The sequence below is a fragment of the Coregonus clupeaformis genome, chromosome 18 (assembly GCF_020615455.1).
Source record: "Coregonus clupeaformis isolate EN_2021a chromosome 18, ASM2061545v1, whole genome shotgun sequence".
In the NCBI taxonomy this organism is placed as follows: domain Eukaryota; kingdom Metazoa; phylum Chordata; class Actinopteri; order Salmoniformes; family Salmonidae; genus Coregonus; species Coregonus clupeaformis.
The window spans coordinates 34,795,665-34,803,702 of NC_059209.1; the positions used below are offsets into that span (position 1 = coordinate 34,795,665).

The 8,038-nt window shown below is 42.2% G+C and overlaps 1 long non-coding RNA gene across 1 annotated transcript; it reads right to left on the bottom strand.

The window, feature by feature from the left end:
- Nucleotides 1–1,404: 1,404 nt before the first annotated feature.
- On the bottom strand, nucleotides 1,405–1,642 carry LOC121587285. The gene is made up of 2 exons (XR_006004038.1): nucleotides 1,574–1,642; nucleotides 1,405–1,467 (listed from the first exon to the last, which is right to left on the bottom strand). It is a non-coding gene; the product is annotated as an uncharacterized LOC121587285 (long non-coding RNA).
- Nucleotides 1,643–8,038: the final 6,396 nt, after the last annotated feature.

Consider the following 8,038-nt stretch of genomic DNA (forward strand, 5'->3'; position numbering starts at 1 on the left):
TGCTGCCCCTGTCTTCATGTTGTTGCTGGACATATCTTTTTAAAAATGTGTGTAGGTCACCTAAATCATCAGAAAAATTGCCCCCCCTGAGAATTTTTTCAGGAGCCGCCACTGTCTGCAACTATCTTCTTGTCCTCAACTTCAAGTCTTTGGAGTTTCTCTTGGTGGCACTCTTGCTCAGCCATAATCTTCAACACAGCCTTTGTGGCTGCATACTCAGCAGCGGCTTCTTGTCGTTTAACTGAGGATACATTAGAGCGAATGGAAGTGGCCTTAGAAGACTTAAAGTCTGGAGATGATACATTGGAAATCGTAGATGCGAATACGGAGCTTGCATCCGGCCAAATCAGTTCCTCCTTTGTTCCTTGAATTTGAGATTGCGCGTTGTGTACAACAATCTTGGTGACTGATATACATTTATCCAGCTTGCGGCGCATCTCGTGAGCTGGGCTGTCAATCCTGCGATATTCTTCATAAACATTATTCAGTTCAGATAACTCTCTTTGAATAGTGCTGCTGTGTTCGTGTAGGATGTTACTTGGATCTTGTTTTGTAACTGATTTCTTAGCCACCTTAGTTAAAGCTTTCCAGCGTTCATAAATGCTGTCAAAGCGAATTAGTAGTTCTTTTGTTTTTTCTTTCTGAAATTATTTTCCCTTTTCCGTTAATGTACGGGCTCTTCCACTTCGTCGAGGCTCTTCAGACTGTACTGCTTCTTGTACAACGCTAGACTCATCTGTCTGCTCTGTCTCTTCTACTGGCTCTACGAGTGATCCTTTACACTGACTCTCTTTACTTCTATGTGACATATTAACTTATTTGAAAGTAACCTGTACACAAGACAGTTGTCTCAAATAAACAGTAGAGTTTACAACAAACATTTTACAAAAAGAAATACTCAAGAGAATAGAATATGCCAAGTTAAGTTATTGTCTTTGAAATTAACCCTTCAGAATAAAGGCAGGCATTATAAAGATTTTGAAATGTTGCAGAATAACTCAAAATAACAGCTTTCTTAAATGCACAAACATAAATCCTCTTCTTAAGTAAATCAATGACTTATATTCAATGAAATAAAGAATTATCAATATCGCTAAATCACTTACATTAATGTCTCTTAATATCTTGTTACACACTGTTATGTTACTTGGCTACACACAGCCCTTTGAAGTCCTTTATATTTTCCAATCCTTGTGTCACCTTTTCAGAACACAACTTAAGTGTCTGACTTACGGACGTCTTCATGAAAAAAAAAACGGATGAACTTGTGTGAGTCCTTTAACACTGAACAGTGGCTTATCTGTGAGTCCGTCTTGACGAGCCGTCTTGCAGAGCAGGTCAGGAAACGGTCACGCAGACTCGAGTTCGACTATCACTCCCTCCAGGAAATACACGACGCCGCTGTTCTGGTTACTGATGGATTTATTCTTCTACTAAATTCTCCACCGTCATCAATCCACCGTCGAACTGTTTAAATACATTTCAACACATGCACAAAAAACAAGTTGGCGTTCACGTTACAGAAACCTTGCACGTAAATATGCGCGACAAATAATTAACATAATGAACATACCTCGCTGGCTGCACACAACTGAGAGGGAAATGGGTCCACTTAGAAACAAGAATACTTGTAAATAAACACATCGTTAATTTAACTTATCTTTCAGAGTACTAAACTTTACCGCCGCTACTTTATCGCAATGTCTGGAACTTGTCACCACTAAAAGCGTCCCATCACAACATAGAATGTACAGATAGTTCCTATCACATAAATACAAGCTAAATCAATATTCAAAATACAAGTTGTACAAATAATAATGATATTATGTAAAACCTATTAATAATGACATGAATAACATTAATAATGACATGAGTAACATTTATGGCAGTTAAACCTAATGTTAGCTAGCTAACATTGAACCTGGTTGGTTAGCTACCTGCAGATTCATGCGAGTTGAGTTGGGATTATGGTTCATTGTTTAGCTAGCTAGCTACATGTCTGAACAAAAGACTCCACTATGCAAGTAACTATTTCAATATAATGTTTATGATGCCACTGTGACAACTGTTGATAGACGTAGCAGGTAAATTAGCTCTGGCTATCTACTCCGATTTCAGAGCACTCTCGTCTGAGTGTGCCAGAGCGCAGAATAACTGACAAATTTACGAAAGCTCAACACCTGTTGAATATTTATTTATTTATTTTATTTCACCTTTATTTAACCAGGTAAGCCAGTTGAGAACAAGTTCTCATTTACAACTGCGACCTGGCCAAGATAAAGCATAGTAGTGCGATAAAAACAACAACACAGAGTTACATATGGGGTAAAAAAACATAAAGTCAAAAAATACAACAGAAAATATATATACAGTGTGTGCAAATGTAGCAAGTTATGGAGGTAAGGCAATAAATAGGCTATAGTGCAAAATATTTACAATTAGTATTAACACTGGAATGCTAGATGTGCAAGAGATTATGTGCAAATAGAGATACTGGGGTGCAAAAGAGCAAAATAAATAACAATATAGGGATGAGGTAGTTGGGTGGGCTAATTTCAGATGGGCTGTGTACAGGTGCAGTGATCGGTAAGGTGCTCTGACAACTGATGCTTAAAGTTAGTGAGGGAGATAAGAGTCTCCAGCTTCAGAGATTTTTGCAATTCGTTCCAGTCATTGGCAGCAGAGAACTGGAAGGAATGGCGGCCAAAGGAGGTGTTGGCTTTGGGAATGACCAGTGAGAAATACCTGCTGGAGCGCAGACTACGGGTGGGTGCTGCTATGGTGACCAATGAGCTAAGATAAGGCGGGGATTTGCCTAGCAGTGATTTATAGATGGCCTGGAGCCAGTGGGTTTGACGACGAACATGTAGTGAGGACCAGCCAACAAGAGCGTACAGGTCACAGTGGTGGGTAGTGTATGGGGCTTTGGAGACAAAACGGATGGCACTGTGATAGACTACATCCAATTTGCTGAGTAGAGTGTTGGAGGCTATTTTGTTAATGACATCGCCGAAGTCAAGGATCGGTAGGATAGTCAGTTTTACGAGGGCATGTTTGGCAGCATGAGTGAAGGAGGCTTTGTTGCGAAATAGGAAGCCGATTCTAGATTTTACTTTGGATTGGAGATTCTTAATGTGAGTCTGGAAGGAGAGTTTACAGTCTAACCAGACACCTAGGTATTTGTAGTTGTCCACATACGCTAGGTCAGACCCGTCGAGAGTGGTGATTCTAGTCGGGTGGGCGGGTGCCAGCAGCGTTCGATTGAAGAGCATGCATTTAGTTTTACTAGTGTTTAAGAGCAGTTGGAGGCTACTGAAGGAGTGTTGTATGGCATTGAAGCTCGTTTGGAGGTTTGTTAACACAGTGTCCAATGAAGGGCCAGATGTATACAAAATGGTGTCGTCTGCGTAGAGGTGGATCTGAGAGTCACCAGCAGCAAGAGCGACATCATTGATATACACGGACAAAAGAGTCGGCCCAAGAATTGAACCCTGTGGCACCCCCATAGAGACTGCCATAGGTCCAGACAACAGGCCCTCCGATTTGACACACTGAACTCTATCTGAGAAGTAGTTGGTGAACCAGGCGAGGCAGTCATTTGAGAAACCAAGGCTATTTAGTCTGCCAATAAGAATGCGGTGGTTGACAGAGTCGAAAGCCTTGGCCAGGTCGATGAAGATGGCTGCACAGTACTGTCTATTATCGATCGCGGTTATAATATCGTTTAGGACCTTGAGCGTGGCTGAAGTTCACCCATGACCAGCTCGGAAACCGGATTGCATAGCGGAGAAGGTACGGTGGGATTCGAAATGGTCGATGATCTGTTTGTTAACTTGGCTTTCAAATACTTTCGAAAGGCAGGGCAGGACGGATATAGGTCTGTAACAGTTTGGATCTAGAGTGTCAGCCCCTTTGAAGAGGGGGATGACCGCGGCAGCTTTCCAATCTCTGGGGATCTCAGACATTACGAAAGAGAGGTTGAACAGACTAGTAATAGGGGTTGCGACAATTTCGGTGGCTAGTTTTAGAAAGAAAGGGTCCAGATTGTCTAGCCCAGCTGATTTGTAGAAGTCCAGATTTTGCAGCTCTTTCAGAACATCAGCTGTCTGAATTTGTGTGAAGGAGAAGCGGGGGGGGGGCATGGGCAAGTTGCAGCGGAGGGTGCAGAGTTGGTGGCCGGGGTAGTGGTAGCCAGGTGGAAAGCATGGCCAGCCGTAGCAAAATGCTTGTTGAAATTCTCGATTATTGTAGATTTATCGGTGGTGGAAGTGTTTCCTAGCCTCAGTGCAGTGGGCAGCTGGGAGGAAGTGCTCTTATTCTCCATGGACTTTACAGTGTCCCAAAACTTTTTGGAGTTAGTGCTACAGGATGCAAATTTCTGTTTGAAAAAGTTAGCCTTTGCTTTCCTGACTGCTTGTGTATATTGGTTCCTAACTTCCCTGAAAAGTTGCATATCGCGGGGGGCTATTTGATGCTAATGCAGTACGCCACAGGATGTTTTTGTGCTGGTCAAGGGCAGTCAAGTCTGAGGAGAACCAGGGGCTATATCTGTTCTTAGTTCTGTATTTTTGAATGGGGCATGTTTATTTAAGATTGAGAGGAAATTACTTTTAAAGAACAACCAGGCATCCTCTACTGACGGAATGAGATCTATATCCATCCAGGATACCTGGGCCAGGTCAATTAGGAAGGCCTGTTCGCTAAAGTGTTTTAGGGAGCGTTTGACAGTGATGAGGGGTGGCCGTTTGACCGCGGACCCGTTACGGACGCAGGCAATAAGGCAGTGATCGCTGAGATCCTGGTTGAAGACAGCGGAGGTGTATTTAGAGGGTAAGTTAGTCAGGATGATATCTATGAGGGTACCCATGGTTACGGATTTAGGGTTGTACCTGGTAGGTTCGTTGATAATTTGCGTGAGATTGAGGGCATCTAGTTTGGATTGTAGGATGGCCGGGGTATTAAGCATATCCCGGCCATCCTACGTATAAGACAAGTCTATGTCCTGGAAAGTTTGGCTTTTGTTTACAACGCCATTCTAGTCAAATATCGCATATTGAGCAGCAACTGTCCCGATTTCGGGACACTGATCTAGTAGAGGTTTTAAAATACACATAAAACACGTTTGACTTTTATTTTAGGAGATACTCAAAGAGTTGACTGAGTGGGTAACTTTGTATCTTTCAGTCCTGTGTGTCCTTGGCAGGCAGGTAAACAGTCTCTGAAGGGGGACTTTAACAGGGACACTGCGAAGTCCAGGCACAGGTTGTCTTTGCTCATGAAGTGAGGGCAGTGATAGTATATTTAGTCCATCCATCCATGATCCTTGGTATTCCGTGCTGAAGATGATTCTCAAGATGGCTACCAATTATTATTATTTCTTTTGCTAAGGGCCCCCCTCCAGATACCACATGCAGCAGCTGCTCGTCCTGGGGTACACATTTACATTTACATTTTAGTCATTTAGCAGACGCTCTTATCCAGAGCGACTTACAGTTAGTGAATACATATATATATTTTTTTATTTTTTATACTATGCCCCCCGTGGGAATCAAACCCACAACCCTGGCGTTGCAAACGCCATGCTCTATCAACTGAGCTACATCCCTGCCGGCCATTCCCTCCCCTACCCTGGACGACGCTGGGCCAATTGTGCGCCGCCCATGAGTCTCCCGGTCGCGACCGGCTGCGACAGAGCCTGGATTCGAACCAGGATCTCTAGTGGCACAGTTAGCACTGCGATGCAGTGCCTTAGACCACTGCGCCACTCAGGAGTACACATAAAACAAATACATGACTACAGTAAGTACAGAACATTATTAATAGACAAGAACAACATATTACATTAAATTCAAAATAAAAAATTAAATAAAAGTGATATATATATATAGGGAAGACACCAAGAGACAACAAAAATAATATTTACACACTATTCATACATAAATGTTCATATTCTTAAATACAGTAAAGTTACTTTAGATCTTTAGAAAGATGAGAGGCACTGTGATACAATATGTTCTTTATCTGTTTTTTAAAGCTAAACTTGCTTTTTTTTCTGAGTAACCTCTGGTGGCAGAACATTTATGTAACAGTGGTAGTAGTGTATAAGGCCCAAAGGCATTACTGTAGTAGGAGGAAAGGAAGCTGGGAAAGGAGGCAAGGAATCTAGGACAGGAGGAGAGAAAGGAAGTTAGGAAAGGATAGGAGGAAAGAGAGCTAGGAAAGCAAAGTGGAGGAAAGGCAGGAAAGGGATCGAGGAACGGAAGCTAGGAAAGAAAGAATGGAAGATAGGAAAGACCAAGAAATGGAAGCTAGGAAAGGGAGCTAGGAAAGGAGAAATTGGAAGGGAACTAGGAAAGAAGGAGAGAAGAGGAAGCCAGGGGAGGAAAGGGAGCAAGTAAAGGAGGAAAGTAAAGGAAGCGAGGGAAGTAAAGGGAGCAAGGAAAGAGAGTTAGGAAATAGTAGGAGAAAATAGAGCTAGGAAAGCAAAGGAGGGGAGGAAAGGAAGGAAAGGGATCAAGGAAAGCAAGCTAGGAAAGACGGAAATGAAGATGCCAAACAGATACGTTTCTAAAACAGTGGAGGCTCCTCAAAGGAGAGGACCATCCTCCTCAGTGAATTTCATACATACAAAAATTGTGAAACATGAATACAAATATACTAAATATATTCGCATGTCACCAAATAATTGATTAAAACACACTATTTTGCAATAACAGTCGCCTCAACAGAACTCTGTAGGGTAGCACCATGGTGTAGCCAGAGGACAGCTAGTATCGATCCTCCTCTGGGTACATTGACTTCAATACAAAACCTTCCATAGACTTACACAGTAATTATGACATCCTCCAACCTATCAGAGCTCTTGCAACATGAACTGACATGTTGTCCACCCAATCAAAGGATCAGAGAATGAATCAGGTACTGAAAGCATAAGCTACAATAAGCTAGCACCGCAGTGCATAACATGTGGTGAGTAGTTGACTCAAAGTGAGAGAAACACAATATTTAAACCGTTTTTAACAAATGTTTTTATTTAAAAATGAAGGAGAAGCAAGAGAGAGAAAGAGAGAGAGCGAGACAGCTAGCTGTATTTCATTATATTATTTTTCACTTTCACTTTGCTAGTGAATGCAGCTAGCAAGTTTAGCCGACACAAACCCCGGCTCAAACAGAGAGGGATGCTATGTTAGCTAGCTGGCTATGGCTATCCAGCACCGGAACTCTTTCAAGTCAAGGTAAGCTTTTGGTTTGATTAATTTATTGCCACCAGGGCCCACCGGTGTAAATGCTAAACTGCTTGCTGACTGTACATTCTACTGCGTGATTGTAGCGGGTTTACTAACGCATTAGTTTTAGTAGCTATGTTGACTATGGCGTTAGCTAATATGGTGACAACGATGTAGGCTGTGTGTAGCGGTTAGCAGTTATGATATGAAGGTTTGGCTTGGAAAGGTTTTTTCGCCTGGTCAGAGACAGCTGATGTGTTGTGCACCGAAGTCCACAAGCAAAGGGAAAAGGTGAGAGGAGGAGAGCGCGTAGATGCGAGAAGGAATTATAAAACGAGCAAAATGTTAATGCTGTTTGTATGCGGCTGCTATGAAACTGAACTGTGTTTGCATGTGATCAGGACGGTATCCATTCCACCGATTCTTTTGGAAAAAACGTTTCTTTGAAAAAAAGTTTCTTAAACGGAAGCAAACGGAACGAAATGGGGATAAACATATTTGAATTTGTCCAATAGAAATCTCCTTTGCAACTGTTGGACTAATGATTACACTCTAGATCCGCTAGATGCAGGCAAGAGTGTGAAAGGCAGTATTGAATGTGTCACTGTCTGTCACCTTGATTAAGCAATGCTACGTCATACCGGCCGAATTTCTGCCTGCTTGAATGGCAATAGCTCAGATACACATGAAATGACACAGGGAATCGATAGAACATCACTCAGAGATGCACAAAAACAATATAACCTTAAAAATCTTTTCCTTAAGATAACATAAGGACTTTATTATTCCCTTTATAAGCACCTTACCCGGGC